The 17,240-nt window shown below is 38.3% G+C and overlaps 1 protein-coding gene across 1 annotated transcript in view; it reads left to right on the top strand.

Annotated features, from left to right (window-relative positions):
- Positions 1-16,257: 16,257 nt before the first annotated feature.
- The window catches only part of TFPI (tissue factor pathway inhibitor), a 33,053-nt gene continuing 32,070 nt past the window's right edge, over positions 16,258-17,240 (top strand). The window contains exon 1 of the mRNA XM_085065968.1: positions 16,258-16,635. The gene's annotated coding sequence lies outside the window, so the exon portion shown is untranslated. The remainder of the gene's footprint in view (positions 16,636-17,240) is intronic.

Genomic DNA, 17,240 nt, shown 5'->3' with positions numbered 1-17,240 from the left:
TGTCATACTTGCAGAGGACTTCCTGGGGTTAGGATTGTCATTCTTTCCTTTCAAGCTGGAAGTGGTGGGTAAGGCACAAAATATGTTCTCAGGGTACTGAGAATCTCTGCTGGAGCTTCTCATCTCAGGGGTTAAAATAATTTCTTTTGTTCTCAAAATTTAATTTTTCCTTTCCTCACTTAGGTAATTTTATACAATTGCCAAATTTTGAGAGATATTTGAATAAAGTACTACCTTCCTGCTAACTTGATTGAGCAAAAATGAAAAAGGTAACTCAAGTGCCTTTTCAAGAAATAACTTCTAAAGGTTTTTGGTTGCTTTCTTTTGTTTTGAACTTAAAAAACAGTAAATATGGATATAAAAGTAGCATATAATAGACAAAATGATACATTTAGATGATATGTGGTATCCCTATATAAGCATGCAGTACCATTGAAATAATTGTTTGTAACAAAGAATCATAGTCTGTGACATTTCGTTAACAACCTATTTAAGAATCATTGGTAGAGAGTCACATAATGTGTAAAATATATATGTAAGTATTTGTGTGTTTGTAGGTTAGAATTCAGAATGTTTTTGTGAATGTACTTTTCAACTGAACTTGTAACATTTGGTCTGCATTTTAATCATTGGCTGGTTTTCTGGGACTTCCTTCTTACTGTGAGATGCCATGAGGAAAAAAAGCTTCAACTTTTTCTCTGGAGTTAATGTCAAAACCAGTGACAGTGTAGGTACATTCTGAGGTTACCAGCATGGACTACATTTCAGTATGAAAATTACATGGCAGCCTCACAAACTGAAACAGGTTAAAACTTTGCAACCAGGAGCTCTTCAGCTGAACTCTGTAAAAGAATAAGGATAAAATGCAAGCTATCCAAATAGTTCATTCCATCAATGTGAGCTGGAAGATGTATTATTTGTTTCTGATATGCTTTGCGTTTTCTGAAGAATCACCTTTATTCCAGTTCCAGATATTTCAGGTTCAATTGCAGGCTTGTTTTTATCTTTAAGACAAATTCTGTATTTGCTCAGTCTTTTGTGTGCATTAATTGTGGTGATTTTGGCAGTTTAATGGAAAGCTACTGCCTCAACACTCGGAATTATCACAGTCAAATGCAAAACCCTCCCAGTGTCCTTAAAGAATCCCAGCTACTCTTTCCCAAGTGTTTTCTTGTCCCATTGACTATAACTTGACTTTTAAACTATAGTTAAATGACACACTGTCCTTGTCTCTTAGGGGGTGTTGGTGTTACTTGTTGATGAGCTTTAGTTAAACCAGTTAAATGTACTGTATGATCTATGCTGAAATTAATTCTGTAGTAAGGATTGGCTTTCCTCTGCCACCAATTCAAGCACGTGGCATATTTAAGGGAATTATGCATTTTATTAGAAACTGTGGGGAAGATAAACTAACTAAACGGACTTTTAAAATCTTTGTCTTTAATGGTAACAAAGAAGAAAACAGAAGGGTTTGTTCTTCCTAGTCAAGCACTATGGTCAGTAGAAAGGGAAACTGTCAGAATCATGGAAGGCATTGTCCCTTTTATTACAATGAATAAGATTGGTGCCAGATGATATGAGGAAACATCGCTGGCAGAACTTCATGTTTTGTAGTAAGTGATACTTAGTTATAATAGCTGTTCCTGCGGCTTTATGTAACAGAGATACCATTTGGTTCTGCAGATATCTTTAGGATTGAACAGAGACTGTTCTTGTATTTGTGCTAAAGTAAGAACTGTTTTTGTCTTAGGACTAAAAATTCTGCTGTAAATATTGCTATATAATATTTTGGATTGGAAAGGTATTGAAGAAACAGTGGAGAAAGGAAGAAACATGAAACCTTTAACATCTAGAAGATGTTAAAGATGTCAACAAGCAGCCCTTGCTTGTTGTGGCTCTATGTATTTATTTTTAATAAATGAATACAGTGACAATGGGAAGTGATCTCTCCAGCACCAAGAACAGTTTAGAAAGACGTTTTTCTCCACAAAGAGTCTATGAAACTCCTGCAACTCAAACCAGAAATACTCCTTTTGCTCAAACTCTCTAGTGCCTAGTTAAGAGCAGATGTTGCTGTGGGTGGAGTAGGAAAGGTCCCAGTGAGGAGGACCTAGGTTATAAACCTTGTACTGCAGTCCAGGACTGAGGAAGAGGAATGTTGGAGCCTTGGGCAGGAAGTATTCTGTTCTGCTCTTGGTTTAATGCCTTGGCATGAATAAGGCTTGAATAATGATATTTCTGTTGTAGAACTCATGGCTTTGGTCTTTCAGGAGCCATAAAGTATCTAAGATACCACATTTTTTATTGGTGAGCTTGAACACTATTTCAGCAGGAGTTGTCAGTGTCTTCCCTTTCCTTAGATCATGGCAAGCAATGGTGTTTCTCTAATCTCTGTTTGATGGTCACTGGGACTTGTTATCTGTAATGAAATGCCTAACAATTAAAACACACTTCTCTCTGATCTCAAATTTTTTAAGTTGGTTTTCAGCCAACAAAGCTGCTACATCACTGATTAAAGGAGTTTGCTCTCATTAATGGTGACGAGCAAGAACCAGAGAGACTTTGCTTCATAAATGTGATGCCTACTGAAGTTCACGGTATTTTTTTACTTACATTATGTACAAGATCCAGCAACTTTAGCTTGGTTGTGTGTAAAGAATGTGGTTCTTGACAACCAGCCGTCAATGTGAGCACATTGTTCAAAACAAGCTTTGGAAGAATAGCCAGGGAGGGGAAGTGGCCCTGGTTCTGTGCTGTGTTTCTGGAATAGAATGTGCATTTTATAACCTTGGGGAGCTTGTAGAAATGAACAACATACTATTCCAATGAAACAGAACATTTCCTAGAGCTCTGCTGCAGTTGTCCAGAGCTGAATCACTGTGAGCCTCCTTTTTTACTCAGCTTCAGAACTGTGGGGCTCAGAAGTGACTTCATGCCTTGGCCATCAAATTAGTCTTTTTAATCAAGGATGCTGAAAGCAGTGCAGGGACTCACCCTCTGCACAGCAACAGAGTTGAGCTGCCTTGCTTAAGGCTTAGCTCCATTTATATCATATTTTGTCTATGAATAAAATTGCTTAATAATTACTTCAGTTTCATATTCTGTGCTGATTGAGAGCCTGTAGTACAATTCTTACTTACAAATCCTGGTCATGGTAATAGGTCTGTTCTGTACTTTCAACAGATGATGCTGAAGGGTTAATTTGTTAATTCCCCAGAGGCTATAATTCCTACTTACCCTGTTATCAATGCTCATTTTCTTTTCCTATTTTCTCTGTCTGATTTATTTTGTCTTTTAAAACTTTATATTGTATTAACAGATAGGATAACTTGGTCTATAGCTTGTTAAATTACTGTATCTTGCAGAAGTTAATCTTAATTAGGTCTGGTATTCAAAAGTCCTAAATTGATACATAGTTTCTGAAAACCCCTGCATTATCCCTGGAAGCATGGAATGCTTAAACAGCTCATTTTGAAAATAAGCAACATCAAGAAATGAAAATGGATTCTAATTAAATGATACACTTAATCTGTCGCTTCTTAAAATAGACTGCTGCAAAACAGTGTTTTTCAGTATTTCTTTTTGCTAAGATTGTCTACAAAGATGTGTCTTTTCTGGAAGTTTGCTCAGGGTATAACCTGCCTTAGCTCGAGGCAAAGAACCTTTATGGCTATAATTCTGTCTTAGGAACCCTGAACAGATAAACAAAAGAAAAACTAGACAAAAATTAGTGACTGGGCAGGAAGAGGGTGAGCACTTAGCAAGTAGGAAAATTTATTCCTTTATCCCCTTGTCTTACTTTTCAATAGCGAGTTGGAAGCAGTATGAATTCAGGCCATTCAGGAAGCAGTATGAATTCATTGTGTGGAAAATAGATTGAAATCTTTTAGCTCTTTCTTATCCTAAGGAAATAGTTAATGTCATGCATACATACATACATTCTGGGGTGGGTTTTCTGCTTTTAATGCTGCAGCCATGGATGAGCAGAGCATCTCATAAAAAATAAAAAAGATGCCTTCTTTCAGGTATTTTTTCCCTCATCTCCATTAGATCCAAGACGATGGGCAGGAACAGTTAGAAAAAGTCATTCTACTACGATGTTTCTCTCTTTAATTGGACCAATAAAGCTTTTGTCAGCTACAAGGTATGCAGACAAATAGAGGGGTGACTTGTGGATTGATCTTGCAAGACAAAAATGTATCTGTTAGCTGCACCATTAATTTAGAATTCTCTTTCTGTTGTCTTCAATTTAAAGCACCATTTTGGAAGAGGAATTTGACTAAAATATGCTGAAAGAAACTCCAAAACTTTTATTCTGTACAGTAGGATTCACTACTGTTAGACTAATAAATGATTGTTTCTTCTTTTAAGTGATTCTAGTGATTGAACAGAAGACCTAGTGGGTGTTCCATATGTGGGGTTTGTGTGTCTGTCTGTGTATACTTTAAGGAGCCTTGAATTATAATTTGGCATAGCCTTTTAATCAGTCATTATATGGTACATATTTCCTGTGGCAGATTGCAAAGATAAAATATTTATAATCAGAAGCATTTGTTCAGATAGGAAAACTGCTCTGTGTAGAAAGCATTGACTGTATTGCAATGGCTTTAATAACAATGTAGAGACAAATTTAGGAATGAGAAATGAATTTTTAAATAAGTTTCTGGTCATATTGACCACAGGAATAACTGTTGTATTTCTAAAGAGATACAGAAGTTCCTCTAGGAAGCTTTTTAAAGCAATCAGAATATTTTTGAGTGCTCCAGAATTCGAAGCAGAGTAAATCTGTGTGTTATTTACTACTGAGTTCTGCAAAGATACCCAGTTCTGGTTTTTGTTTTGTACTGGTTCTGTTTTCAAGGGCTTAAAGCTTATACTGACAGCAGTAAGTAAAGCATCGTTTCGTATCAGATTGTGTCATTTGTGTTATTCCAGGAAAAAATTGTGTTCTAAATCCTGGCTAGAGCTTCTGCATACTTCAGACTTCGAGACAATTAAGAACTCCCTATCTACAGAGAAGTTGTACGTCACAGGTTTCTGTATGGTCCATTTTACTGAAAAACCTCTGTAATTTAATTAATATGTGTAATTCCAAGAAGATATAGGATATGGAGATGAAAATCTGGAAAGTAATGAGCAAGTGCTACAAAACTGTAAGGCATCATATCGTGGCCATGCAGTGACACAGCTGAACCCTTGGGAATGCTTCCTCACCCTCTAGTGGTTAAACTGCTTTTCTGAGCAGGGGACTTTGAACATCTGCCAGAGCCAGCCATTTGCAGATGTGCCAGAGGATGTTGGAGGATCTCCAACTGTGAGGTGGTAATTATTCAGCTTTCCACTTTATTTAAAGTCTGCTTATTTTGGAGGAGAAGATGTTCTCACAAGTAGACCCTGTAATACCAGAGAATTAGTGTGGTTCTTCACAATACAAAACTATACGCAGTGTGGGATTGACTTTTTTCCCCACAGCTATTGCTTGGTACCAATATATGGAGAATATTGACTGTATCACCTAGAAGTGGGAAAAACAGTTGGCAGTTGGTGTTTTGGGATTTTTTGTTTCTTGCGGGGGGTTTTGTGGTTTTGGTTTTGGGTTTGGTTTTTTTTGTTTGTTTGAATCCTTATATTTTAGAAAATCCAAGTATGTGAACAAAAAGATCTTCATATATCATACACTGAGTAAACAAATCACAAATCCTGTTTTTGTGCAGTAATATATTCTACTGTTTAACCTCAGATGTTTCTGTTGTAGTAGGGCAGGGTTTTCTGACCTACTGATAAAGCTACATTGAGCAGACTGTCTGCTTTCAAGTTTTGAAATACAAAGTAAATGGGTTCTCTGCAGACACATTGCAGGTATTGGCATAAAGCATAAAGGTCCATCTGTGAGCTGGGGGAGAAGCTCCAGGCTTGGTGTGTTCTGCACACCCCTGCTGGCTATTGCAGAGCTGAAGGCACTTTCTTGGATTTCCTTAGTTTCAGAAAAAATGCTCTTTACTGAGGGAAGACTTATTTTAGCATGATTTTTTTTTTCCAAAAATACTTACAAAACCTCCACAGGGATTCATCTTTAAATAAGTGTCTCTTGTTTTGAGCAATTAAAATTTCTTTCCGTTCTTTTCTTTTCCTTCTGCTTTCCAGCTGGCCTGTCCACCTGCTTATACTTTGTATCCAAAAAAGCACAGTTCAGGAACCTGTAAGATCTTTCTGTTTTAAATGCAGCAAAACACTGATAATGTCTATGTTCTTCATTTATTTCTAAAATGTTGACATAATGCAAAAAAAAAGTAAACCAAAGCAAACAAACCAACAAAAAAAGCCCAAATTTGCACCCTGATCAACAGCACTAATTCAACTAATGGTCTTTGTGTAAGAAAGAAAATTGTATAGTAAAGTACAAGATGCCTATGTTAAAAATGGTTAATCAGTATATGTTCTCATGAATATGTTAATTTTTTTTTTTTCTCATGAGCAACTGATAACTCTGAAAAACAGTCAGCTCTGCTTTCTTGTTATGTTTGACTTAGTCTTTTGTTCCCTGCACTACACTAATAGAAATGAAGAAGTATCTTGAATTTTAAAAGTACTTTTGCCTGTGTACATGTCACTTCACATCTGTGGAACAAATGCTGAAAAATTTCATTTTCTTCTTGCATTTTGGTGTATGAACAACTCCAACCCTGAGTCTGTAATCTATTTGAGCCTCTCATACTACAAAGCATCCACACTTCTAACTGTTTTTGTCAGTTCAGCATTAAGGAAACAAAACTAAGACAGAAGTTTGCCATTTGTCACACTTCTGAAATTATTTGCCTGGCATTCTCTGTCCTTACCATGAAGGAAATACTCTGCACACTATTACAGCTCACTGTAAAAGAAAACTGGAAGGAACAACTGAATGATCAGAGGCTTCTTAAAGGAAGCTGGTAATCACAATCTGTCTTCCTGCATATACAGCTTTTCTCTTAATTTTCATTCCTGGCTGAAATCTATGCCAGTGTATTCCAGAATTGCAGGGTGGGAGGGAAGGATGGACCTATCCTAGCTGTCCCTCAAAATACTGGAAATTGGAGATATTTAAATCAAGCTAATAGTAACAGGCTTTCTTTTGCATATAGCATCAAAGTGAGCTGCTTATTCTATTTATTATCGTTGTTGTTGTTGTTATTATTACAAAGTATTTAAAGGAAAAATTAATCTGGTCAGATTATACGTTAATTTCTTGATAGGATGAAAAGCCCTCATGAACAGGTATCTTCCATCTCTTATGTATCTGTGTCTATATATCAGCTGTTTCTCCAACAAGAAACAAATTTTTAAAATAGAATTGGAGGAAAAAAGCCTGTTGGGGGGAATATTTATACATCTTTAATTGAATATGGTCCAATACAGCACTCTGATTGTAAAAAATGAGTGTTCAGCTTGGTTTTAGTTATTGAGATGAAACTGTTTCTGTGTTTGATTTGTTGCAAGTAGCTTGTATTAAAAGCTTCTTTGCAACATAAGTGCCAGCAATTGTAACTTGCTTTTGTGAGGGTTATTCTGTCAAAGAAATTTATATGTGTCTATTAGAAATGTTATCCAGGGTATTAGAGCAGGGTGTGTGTCTCACAGCATCTTAGCTCTGGGCAAATTTTGTTACCTTGTGGTGTAAGTAAGCAAAAAATGTCACCCCTGCTATCTCCCAGGCTGTAAAGAAATCAAGTAAGCTGACAGGTTTCTGCCAGCATCTAGTGGAGATTTGTATAGTGCTAGAAATAGATTGCAGAGGATCAAAGGAAAATATAGAGTAATTCTTAATCTTCTTTTACCAACAGCACATGAGCTTTATGAAAAATCCTCCTTCTCTGCCTGTTTTCTTATTAAAATAAGCTAATTCAGGGAAGGTGATGACAACATTGCAGTGAGAGATTCTTGCCAGTTAAAAATTTGCCACTCAGCAAGCTAGGATTTCACTATTATTGTTTGGATTTTTCCATAAGAGCCACACAGTTTTCCGTGTGTTGTCAATACTTTTGAGAGTATTCTGAACAGTTGTGTTAAACTCTGCTTTACTAAAGATGTACTTAGCACCCAGGAAGCACCTTTCAATATGGGGTTTTTTTCTAATGAGTGAAGCAGAGTCATTACATTGTTGTGAGTCTTCCACAGACTTCCCAGTTTCCTTTCTGGCTTGTCCTCTGGTAGCACTCTGAGTAAGTCTTTTACATGAGATGTCATTAATTCATTTCTGTTCAAGCACTATTGTGGACACAGTTTGAATTGATTTATTCATCCAATTACCGAGCAGACCAACATGTCTGAACTTGCTGCATGAGGTAAGAATGCGGCAATCAGTAAATTTCTCTACAGCAACTCGTTATGTGTTCTTCTCCTTTAAAAAGCACTGCCTTATTCCAGAGTTACCACTTAACATGTTTAGAGTTAGGCACACACTTGAGTGACTTTGGCTGGTCAGCATTCCAGATGTTTGCTCCTCACTTTGAAATGATCAAGCCAAAACGGAAAACTCTTGTGAAAGGCATTATGTTCCATTTTCTGTCTCCTGGGAGAGGCAGTCTTGCCAAGGATCTGTTTTGGTTTATTGCTGTTTTGTGTGTTTGCCATGAAACTGTTGCATGGAAGAGATGTTTTGAATCCAGCATCTTCCTTGAAGTAATTTTGCTTCTGAAGAAAGGAGCAAATGATGTTACCACTGACTAATATGATGGATATCAGTCATCTAAGATGGCTCTTGCCTAATGAATTGGAAAGGGTTTTCCCACCTGGAGCAGTCTGACAGGACCTGTGACACACAGCTTGTGCCACGAGTTTCAGTATTACAGTGCAGAGTATTCCATGTTTGGCACTGTCTTCTCTAGCTTGATTAGTTTCAAAAGAGGATGGTGCTGGACTTTAAACATAGGGGGTTTTTTCAGTTTTAATCCAGTACTTCTCCCTTTTTTGAAGTGCAATCTGGTGTTTAGATTTCCTCTGCTGGTCTAATCTCATTATTTATTACTTATTTTCTATTACCTTAAAAGTAGTATTAAATACTAACAGAATAAGAATATTTTCCCCACTGCTAGGCAGCTTAAGTTTGCTGAAGATGGATTAGTGCCCTGTCATCTGAGAAACAAATTTTTCCCAGTTTCTTGGAGGGCAGGAACTTGGTAAAGGGCAGACAATCATTCTAGGAGTTATAACCACTGTAAATAATTGTCCCCCATTGCCTGGTACACCTGTGCACAGCAATAGCTGTCACAGCAACAGCTAGCTGGGTTTAGCTGCTTAATGACTTCTGAGCACACTTCAAAGTTTGTTTTGCTTAGAGATGCTGTCTTAGGCACTGGATAGCAACTTATAAGACCCAAAGTTTGTGGTGTTTCCCAAAAGGCTTTTGCTGTCTCTGTAATTCCTAGAGAAACCTTTTCCTCTCCAAATGTACGCCTGGAAGGCTGCAAGTCAGTGAGCTGGGGAGGAAGCAGCCAGCCCCAGGAAGTGCAGGTCTTTATCACACTAGTTGTTGGTAATGCTTTATTTTGGTTTTTAGCAGATTGGGAAACAGGTTTCCTGCTTCTGTGCTTGGGTTGCCTTCCTGTGTCTGGTGTAGACATTGGGAGCCAGGAGGTGATGGAGCAGAAATGACAAGTGGGGCAGGCAGGGTGCTGGGAGCCACTACTGGCAGGAGAGTTCCCACAGTGGGGCTGGGGGGAGCAGAAGGCAGTAGGTCTGGCCCTGTGGCAGCAGGGGCTGGGGCTGGGGCCAGCTCTGTCTGCTGGGAAATGCCTCTCACAGGCTGCTCAGGCTCCCCAGGACTGGCAGCAGATGGTAGTGCCCTCAGTTGCCACCTCCTTCACTTACTCATACTCTTAAAATACTTCTCTGGAAGAATGTTGAGGGACTCCTGTTGCTGTTCCTTATGGCATGGCTTGTGCATCTCCTGTAGCTGAATTATTCACCAGCCCTAGCACAGAGGAGGGCTCAGCCTGTGAGATGCTGGCATATTGAAAAACCCAAAATGACACAAAGGTGGCCTGGGTTCAGTCTGGAGGAGCATCTACAACTAGTGTCTCCCAGTCAAATTCTCTGTAAAGAAATTAACTTTCACTTCTGTTCACCCTTGCTCAAGAAAAGGAAATACAGGCATAGTCACAGCTTTCTAAGAAATGAGCAGAAAGTCCAATGGATGGGCAATTCTGCTTGTTTTGTGGTTTTCTATCTAAAATCATGCTCTAATTTCATTTCTTTTTTCATTTTAACAAGAGTTAGAAACAGCTAAATAATACTGTCATACTGTACTTCTAATTGATGATTTTGGTACTGCTGTAACACAGCACCCCTTCAAGGGGGTTTGGAAAACCCCTTGTAAGTAGACTCTGACAATGTAAGCTACTTATATGCATGTTTAGATTACTCAATTTGCAACATTCTTAACATGTAGAGTTGTGTTTCTTGCACTATTTAGCCTTGTCTCAGTTTTGTTAAAGCAAGAGGTAGGTATTTTCATTTCTGCAATAGTTAACCATTTAAATTTACAGTTTACATGAACCTACCAGAAATTATTTTGGAATGTTTAAAGAAATATAAATGTTATATGTGCATATCTATTCATAAATAAGTATATTATTCTGGTACTTGTGTGTGTGTGTATATATGTGTGTATATATATGTAGTAGCAGAAATATGTACACTGTGCATACATAAAAAGATATTCAGAAATAAAACTCTTATCAGAGCAGCAGAAATAAAAAGGGGTATGGTTTTAAATTATAGTGGAAAGAGTTTCAAAACTTAAATGAAATACTTTACTGGGAAAGAAGGAATTATCCTCAGGCCTGAATACTTCTAAATATTTAATTTGTAATAAAACTCCCACTGACTGCTGCCTGAGCAGGAATGCAAACCAATAATCATAATAATGAAGGAATAAAGTACAAGTGTAGTTGCTTGCTGTTTCCAGATAAAATACCAAAGCTCTCAGTGCTGCAACAGTGACATCCAGTGACTAAGGCAGTTAGTCCTGGGCTTGCTCTGTGCTTGGAATGAGTGCTAAAGGACATGGATGGAAAGGGAGCCTTATCAAGATCTTTAGTGAAACACTGCACTCATTGAGAGGGGAGTCAGACACCATGTGAGAATAAAAAACATGATAAATAGGTAATTGAGGAAAATTGTGTTTAATTAACCTGTATCTGTTTCAGAAGCAGACATTTGCTGAGCCAAGCAAGGAATATATTATTTTAAAAACAGGTGTTTTGTCCAGAGGTGCAGTTTGTTTGATAAGCCTATGCACTCCCCCTTTTTTATTATTTAACAAAACAGAATTCAGTAGGTAATACTTCTATTATATTTTGATGCAGATATGATCTGCCTCAGATCTAAATGCAGCTTTATGATGAAAAGTTCTTTCAATTGTTATCGAAATAAAGAAATAAAAAGACCATAAAGAAAAGACTTTTGTAAGGAAGGTGAGAAAATGTCCTTTTGCATAAGACATCCCTTATTCTGTTTTGGTTGAAGGTATTGCAAGTTGTATAATGAAATTCACACTTAATAAAGCTTCTGGCTCTAAAAATGAGTGGCATTTGATTCTGACCTGACCCCCTACTTCCTCAGTTATCCAAATTTTATTTTATTGACTCTGAGTCTTGAAATCTCCATGTTATTGAAAATGTCACATGATATGTCCTGTACTTAGATTACAGAAGCTTAATTTCAAGGGAATGGGTTGCTCAGTATAAGATAACTGGGCTTGGAAATCAGAGAGGCAGATGCTGAATGTATTCCTTGCTGCTTCTCAAACTGGCTGGGTAGTTCAGCTTGGGAAGATTTTTAACTAGTAAGAAAGTGATCTGATAATCACTTTCCTCTCATCCATCACTCTTTTTTTTTTTTTTTTCCTCTTCTCACCCCTTAAAAAAAGGACATTAGGATAGTCCACTTATCCACCTTACCCTTGATAGCCTTATTAAAGGTTTGACTTTCAAAGCACAAGCCTCCAAGACATTTGTGATAAAATAAATTTGGGTGTTAACTGTTGATGATTCTTTCTTTAAAAAATGTTCCTATATTTCCATCACTGTGTTACTTAGTTATTACTACCTTTAAAGTGAGGACAGAAACAAAGCCTGAATTTTTGCAGTTGCCTTATTATACTGTCTCAATGTTCTGCTTTCAGAAAAAACAGGTCACCTTCTGTGTTCATTTCAGTTTCATTCTTTAGAAAACACTTGAGATAGCTGTGGTTTTTAAATAAGACCAGGAAGTTACAGGAAAGAGAAACAATACGAGGGGGTACAGAGGAGTGCATCTTAGAGGCAGGTTTTCGAGTGACAGCTACTAGATTCTGATCTTTCTTTCACTGAGGAAGACCTTTCACTTCCATTTGTGTATTTTTAGGTGGGATTTAAATATTAAATACTATACACAATAAAAATAATGGAACAAGTATAAACCAGTAATGGAGCCATTTGTAAAACTCGTACTAAAAGGAAATTAAACTGTGATCATCTTTTACAACCTAGTTAGGGTTTTGTGTGTTGTTAACACATAGATGACCTTGTCTGGAAAAGCAGACACTTCAATGGCCTCAGGAAGATCAGCTAATGTTAAGATAATCGAACACTTCACCATGAAAGTGACTACAAATAGTGCATATATGGAGTCTGGGATAGGTAGCAGACTGTTCCCTCTATCAGTGATGTTCCATCATCCAGGGAGGGAAAACAGCAACTGTCGGTGCTTCCAGGAGCCCTTCAAGGGTAACAGCCCTGCCTGGTAAGATGATTTGTGTCTGTGCTGCGGGGAAGGCCCTGGGAGCCTTTGCACTCTGGTGACAGTGCCTGCCTCATCTTACCTCTCCCTTTGAGCTCGCTGGGCTAAGCAAGCTATGCCAGTGGCATTTTTCCTGTCAGCTTGCCCTCGGGCTCCTTATTCCTGATGAAGATTCAGAAATACCTGTGCTTTCCCATCAAATTCAAGCTCCAAGTAGAAGTATTAAGTTATGAATCAGTTTGCTGAAGGCAGGAGGCAGACAGCTCTCAGCTCTGTGGGGATTTTTAAAGCACTAAGCAGTGGGAAAATCAAATGGCATCACTAGAGGGCAACAAGACATCACAGACGTCTGTGTTGTTAAACAATATCACAACCTCACTGAGAGAGGCATGTGTGAAGAACAGCTTATGTAAGCCTTTGTGTTTCCCAACTATGTGATACTGTGAATCATCCTTCAGAAATGATAGAGCTTAAAAAATTAATTGTATTATATACGCACACAAAAAACTTATACTTTTGTGTTGCTGTATCTCTGTTCTGGTACAGTAAAACAATTACAAGATTGGACATTTGTGCATCACTTTGATTTCTGAATACCACATGTTTAGCAGTATGGTGAAGTATAACATATTCTGCTAGAACCCATCCACTTTATACAAATAAAGATGCACAATACAGGAAAATTTGAATTTGGAGTTCACTGTCTTTCCCTCCCTCCTTTTCAGTCAGCATGAGCACCAACCCAAACTGGTGGCAGACATTGCAGAGGACAGTGACCCTGCCCCTGTAGGTTAGTTATTAGATCTTACCTTCCATTTCCCTGATGTCCTGCTGGCACTAACAGTTATCAGTGTAAAACCAGTGATAGCTTGCCACACTGTGCTGGAAATGCAGGCTGTGTAGTAGTGACAGATGATGGAGAGGAGGGTGGAGTATGGCCTGAAGCCACTGCTGTGTCTCAAGGGAGAGTCAGTTGTTTTTAACCTGTGTGTTGTAAGCATTTTGCGGATGCTAAGGCTTTTACCACGAGTATTGTTATCCTTGCTTACCTTCCAGAAGTCAAGACAGAGCTCCAGTCTGGAGGGTTTTCTGGGATGGCACACTGTCTCCTGTTTCGGCTGTTGGAAAACGTGGAGCTGTCACTAGAAGCAGCTTCATGATCAGAGTTCCCAACTGAGAACGTGGAGTAAAGGGGTTTTATCTGTGGTCAGAGGGTAGCTGGCGGTGTACATTTTCAGTCAGCATCTGTTTGTTCATCAGGCTGATAATGACACTGACCTCTCACACAGAGCTTCCTTTTTTTTAAATTCCCTCATCTCCCAGTTTGTGGGGAGCAGTTCTATGCACTGTCAGAAGACTAAGTTCTAATCATCTTAGCTTTGAACTCTTCAGAGCTAAGTATTGAGTATTGCAAGAATTGTACTAGGAATCTTTTTCATGGCATTTCTGTTTTAGTTTACTCAAGCTGTACTTTTGAGTATATCTGCTTATAGATACCTAGTGACGTTTTCTGCTGTGGACCAACAGTTATCAGCAGGCTTAGGGACAGGCCAGAGATTAGTGTGATTGCCTAGGTCAGGTCCTAGCTGAATGGAATTCTCTGATCCTACTAAATGTTCAAATCAGTTTTGTTGTCATCTTCAAAGTCTGATTCCAGTCTCAACTGAAGCCTTTTATGTTGCAGTTATAATGCAAACTACATTGGGAGGAAAATTAAATTAATTCTTGGCAACTAAATTAATAAGACTGCATGTGGGAGCTGGAAAGACATTAACAGAATAGAAAGCAAAACTGCTATTATGATAATGAAATAGTTTTCATGGAATTTTTCTGTTAAGTATGTGTTTCTTGTGCACTTGGTATCATTTTTACTCTCATGCCGTTTTATTATTTACCAAAGATTTCTTAGTCTAACTTTTAATCAAAATAAGGGTTTAATTCTCATGTTTTCTTTAATGTACTTTTCTTTCTGTGTTTTTCTCCCTTTCTTTGACTATAAGATGACAAATGCATTTTAAACTATATCTTTTCCCTTTTATTTTTTCATGTTGGTGTGGACTATTTCTTCCAGAATTGCTTTGAGTTACTTGAGTAAGATCTTGAGAGAAAAGGACTGATGTTAACACATTATGACACAAACTATGAAAACTCTTGTGTGTGTGTATGTGTGTGTGTGTGTGTGTGTGTTTTTAAAAAAGCCTCATAAAAAAACAACAAAAAAATCCACATGAAATTATGGACAGGCCCAGTCCCTAGATTTTAAATATATTTGCATGGACTTGTAATTTTAGACCATTCAGTATCCAGTACAACCTAAAGCAGCTTGTTTGTTAATGGCTTGTAGAGTGGAGCAAGTTTGAAACTATCCACACAGATTCTTGTTCATCCATATAGATGCATTATTAAAGTGAAGAAGTACGTAAATTTTTTGAAATCTAGTGAGTTTCGTTTCTATTGTAAATGTACAGACATTTCTTTCGGACATGGTGTAATTTTAGTGCATCTGTTTTGCATTGTCTTACTTGTGACTGTCAAATGGGTTTATGGGTAGCACTGACAGATACTAATTCCTAACACCTGGGCCCACAGTGTTTTTCATTTGTTGTGCTGTGACACAAATGACAGACTGACCATTTCCATTTCACTGACCTCTGGAGCTGGGCTGCCTCTTCCTTTATCTGAGCTGGTAATTAGTAACTGCACGGTAGAACCTCAACCCCAGCATTTGAACTGCCCCTTTACTTTGTGAGTGTTTCTGGTGCCTTTTGGGACAGTTAATCCATTTGATTGTTGACCCAGTTAATAGTAAGTAGACTCAGCTGACTACTGGCTTTGTTCTGAAAAGTATTACAGACATTTTAACAGTCAGGAACAACAGCCAGGAGATCTAAGGAGCTGCCAGGAGCATTTCTGTTAGTGTCAGAGATAGTTAATCCATTAACTGACTAGGACAAACTGCCAGTCTGTTTCAGGATGGGGATGAACAGATTAATGTTACTTTCAGTGAAAGTGATTTAACTACCTATTTGTCTTTGCCTAGAAATAATTACAATTATTATAATTACAATAATTACAATGAGCTACTGACTGTGTAAGCTATTGCACTACAGCTGTTACTTCTGTCTCTGTTACTGTTTAACTCCTTACCTGGGAAATTCCCATCCTGCGTGTCCAGGACTAAGATTCTGGGCATCTGTCTCTACACGCATGAGTTACAAGGTCTCTGAGGGGGTCTCTAGAGTCCTCATCCCTGTCATCAGCCATGGCACTCTTCATGATCCTGAACTCGAGTTTTAGCACATACTGGTGCGATGTGTAATAGACGGGATGTTGTAGCTGCAGGCAGAATCGCCCGTGTAAGCAGCTCCAGACACCGCTGGATGCAGCCCGGATACACAGTGAGCAGCGTGGCTCCGTTTAAAAACAGACAAAACATAGCACTCCCTCCCACCTCATGTCTCTTAAATAGGCAAGGAATAGGACATCTTCATGAACCGTATCAGAGCCTGCCAGGTACAATGAATACCTTATCCTACAGTCTCTCATTCTTTAAAGGTGCATTTCATTTTAGCTCGTGCTGTTTAGAAAACAGTTGCTCCAACCTCCAGGCAGATGAGAAGACTTTAAACAGGAAACGATCCTGCGGCTGCTGCAGATCTCTGACTGCCCAGAGCGAGCCCATGTGCTCTACAAAACGCCAGAACAGCGGCGAGCTGAGGAATCCACAGTCAGGAGTCTGCTCGAGGAAGATCAGGTTGCAATCCTGCCGTTGTAGCTTTACACCACACCCCTTCGACGGGAATTAGCAGGGGAGGATCATACTCAGCTCTGATTCAGGAATTCCCTCTTTCTTGAAGAGCTGTTGCTAGGAGTTTGGTGAGTACTTTGGAACAGACTTTCGTTTTAACTGAGTGATCCTTTTTCCTTTAGCTGCCGAAAGCAGTATCAACTGGTGGGTTTTCTTTAGAATACGGTAGATGCTGTAGTGAGACGTTTAGATTCAAAGTCCAGCAACGAGCTGCAAAAAGGGAGACTTTTTTTCCCCTCTGCAAATTTGAAAAAGCAGGACAATGAATATACTTTTATGATTAATAATACAACTAATATGTTGTTGCCATAATCTCAGTCTGAAATATTTTAAACTCCAAGACAGTTCTTGGAAAGGAAGCCTTCCTAAAGCTGAGTAAGTTAATTCTGATCAATAGCTTGAGTTTGAAGAAAAGCTCTTGTTTTTTAAAGCAATTTCTCCACTGCAGTAGCTCCAGGAGAGTCTTGACTCAAGTAGAATGGTCTGCCAGGCTGTTTCAAATCCTTCTGAGGCAAGGAACATCTAAAACAATTCATATTTTGAGAAGTACAAGAAGATTTTAGGAGACTAAAATTAAGCTGATAATACATAAGCCAGTTACACTCACAGTGTATTTGAAATTTTCAAGAAACTAACCTTTAAACAATCAGGATAGTGAATGAGGCTTACAGTC

This window comes from Lichenostomus cassidix, chromosome 7 (assembly GCF_008360975.1).
Source record: "Lichenostomus cassidix isolate B80296 chromosome 7, HeHo_3.0, whole genome shotgun sequence".
NCBI classification, from domain to species: Eukaryota; Metazoa; Chordata; class Aves; order Passeriformes; family Meliphagidae; genus Lichenostomus; species Lichenostomus cassidix.
The sequence above is the reverse complement of the archived record's forward strand: the minus strand, read 5'-3'. Positions and strand labels throughout refer to the sequence as shown.